The sequence below is a fragment of the Zerene cesonia genome, chromosome 17 (genome assembly GCF_012273895.1).
Source record: "Zerene cesonia ecotype Mississippi chromosome 17, Zerene_cesonia_1.1, whole genome shotgun sequence".
Classification (NCBI taxonomy): domain Eukaryota; kingdom Metazoa; phylum Arthropoda; class Insecta; order Lepidoptera; family Pieridae; genus Zerene; species Zerene cesonia.
Window position 1 is genome coordinate 230,319 of NC_052118.1, and position 3,189 is coordinate 233,507.

General features: G+C 33.3%; 1 long non-coding RNA gene across 1 annotated transcript in view; it reads left to right on the forward strand.

The window, feature by feature from the left end:
- Window positions 1-3,189, forward strand: part of LOC119833665 — a 4,371-nt gene continuing 1,182 nt past the window's right edge. The window contains exon 1 of the long non-coding RNA XR_005287969.1: window positions 1-3,171. This is a non-coding gene — a long non-coding RNA (uncharacterized LOC119833665). The remainder of the gene's footprint in view (window positions 3,172-3,189) is intronic.

Sequence of the window (3,189 nt, forward strand, 5' to 3'; positions counted from 1 at the left end):
ACGAGAACAAATTATATATTTCCATTACATTCACATCTTGGCTTACACTAGAAAAGTTGCGACTCTGGAACGCCGTGACTGAAATTTTTCGACGATTTAAGATGATTAACATCTAAGTAAATATACACCCCGAAGGAATTAGATATTCAGAGGTAATTACATAAATAATAATGATTGAATCATTTTGTATTGTAACCGATGGTCTCAAAACGACGAAGGTTCTCCAGAACATAGCTCTTGTTTTTTGAAATGGTGGTAAATATTAAATTATGTACCTATTTTGACGATTCAAAAGCGCTTCTAGTTGAATGAATGAATGGAATATGTTTGAGTTTGTGTTTCCTTTTATTTTTCCTTGATGAGCAGCTCTTGCTAACGAGTAATAAAAATGAAGTACCTACCTGCATAAGTAAAACCAAATAAATGTTTACGTAACGGCTGCCCAACTGCGGAGCTACCAAATTTGTACTTCAGGAATTGAAAAGCGGTTCTGTTTTATCTTTATGAAAGCAATAAACTTTTTATTGTTGAATCTTTTAGTGGTCCCATCTCATTTAAACTAGCTTTAGGACCAAAACGAAAAAGTATTAAGCACTGCGTTAAAAATTGCATAACAGAATTAAAAAAAGGAAGAAGAAAGAATCTTTGATATTTTATAATGCAATTAAGCAATATTCAATAGGATTTCTATATAATTTATCATAATGATAAACATTTTTAGGGCTTATAATTATACGTACTCTGAAATACCATTATACCTACATGTAACGCAGTTGCATTGTTGACGATATAAAAGAATATTTTTACATATACATATTTGTTTATATTTTCAACACAATATATTTTACCATATAACGCAGTAGGTATAAAAATTACACAATTTATGTGACGAAAATTGTCAAGTATGCGTTTTTATTTTTTCAATTTATATTTAACATACGTGTGTTCCATGTAAAGGTGTGAATAAAGAACGCGATAACAGCGCGTTCCAGCCGCGACGTTCCAACCGCCAACACTTAGTCGAAGTAACAGTTAACAATAATAAACTGTTAGAGGTATATTATGTGAAAACATCAACACATCCAAAAACCAACTAGCAGTCGACATTGTAAAGACTCGGAAAGATTCATCGCCAGTAACATCGAATATCACAATAAGTCAGTTGATTGATGTAAACTCTGTTTGCTTGTGGTTTGAAGCGCGAATGTCGAAACCTCTGAAAATAGAGGTCTTTGCCATGTTAAACGAAGATCGCATAGGATAAAGTAGCGCATGCATTCCGTAAAATTATTGATTCCTTATAGAGAAACTGGTAAGCCTTTTTCTGTTAAGCATTAAAAAAGAACCTCATTATTACACACCACAAGATTAAGAGAGCAAGAGAGATGGAGCGCCTCGTGATTAGCAAGGTTTAGTTTGTCATCTGTGCTTGAACATGTTATGCATTACAGTAGCTGCATTTAATTCGAAAGCTAGACTCTTATTTATCACTGCATTATGTCTTGAACGCGCCTCGATGGTGTAAATTATTTACAAAATGTTTATTTAAGAAGTAAAACGCGCACTTTAACAAATACTTTCGAAGCCAAGCAATAACCTCCCTCGATAGTTCTACAGGGAATTCTATTTTTCGGATATTTCTAAATGCACGTGTTTTTAAAAACAAATCATCCGTAAATGTCAATCCATTATCCTGTTAACCTAACACTACGGCAATTGTAAATGACAATAAATAAATATTACTTATATCATCTCAATCATAACAGCTTTAGGATTTTCAGAAGACCTAGTGTTTGTGCCCATCGAATGAAATCTACATGTGCTGAAAGGTAAGAAGTCGACTACATAATAAATATACGTTTAAATTAAACGCTAACACCGAAAGATCTACACATCAATGCTTTAGTCCTAGGTAAAGCTCGATAAATATATTTGTCTACATATCGGAGCTACATGGAGGCGTAAACCGGGGTGTCAAAACTTCTCATTTATCTACCTATCTAATCTTGAGGTTAACATAACAATTTGTCTGTTACAATTCTTTATAGCAGAAAGCAAATACTGTAAATTCTTGCACGGTCTAAAATCGCATGCAAACCTTTTGTAACGATAGATACTGCTATGCCTACCTACAAACAAATAAGCAATGAAATCGAAGCAAATAAATATTTTTTTTACAATTTCAGCTAACCATACTCTGACGACACCAAAATGCTTATCTGCAAATACAACCTGTTTCAACTTAACACTAAAGGAACGGATAAAAATTCGTGATAGAGCAAAAAATTATAGTCGTACCACATCCGATGTTCTGGGCCCAAGTCTGTCAACCTAAAAATGCTTCATTGTCTCAATTAGTTCGTGTCAGAATGTTTTAAAAACCAAGTTGTAAAAACGGAGAATTGTCTCATTGAGATTCATTTAAAACACCATTACTATTCATATGGGACACTATTATGACATGGTAATTGGATTCTTATGGACTGTCAATTGAATCGTAATGGCGCGCCTATTTGCTAAAATAGCAGACTTGGCCCCCCCTGGACATTAATATCTGTCACATGTACACTACCTAGAATAAGCGGTGAATTAGTAAGTGTAGAGCAGCAGTTTTCCTAATTGATAATGATCATCATTTGACTTTAAATATGATAGGTACATATCAAATTTGTACTCTGGGCTGTCAAAGTGACATTTCACGTATATAGACTGTTTGTTAGTATTCTGTGAACCTTTAAACATCACTGTATCAATACGTTATGCTTGGGCGCAGAGCGCTTAAAACTGACGAGTTAAATAAAATACCTTATTAAACGAAAAAACATATAACGATAGCATAATTGTAGGTAGTGTACAACGTTCAGCCGTTGAAAGCAATATGAATTCCTGAGTATTTTAGACACAAAGTTTATCCCCTCCGCTCCAACATACAACCTTTTTTAAATATAATTAATAGGCCAAATATACGAGACATTGAATTATAAAGCTTATTCATGGTTTTAGCAAACGCATGATACAAATTAGCTAGTTAAAATTTATTAAGGTGTCAAAATACAATGTTTCAATAAATATAAATTAGGTAAAGCAATGCTCGCTTCGTAATGATTTGAAAGTAGCAAAGGTTTATATCGGCGTAGCCACAATAGGGCGAAACACATATTGTTGTAAGAGGTTTTTTTTTTTTTTTTT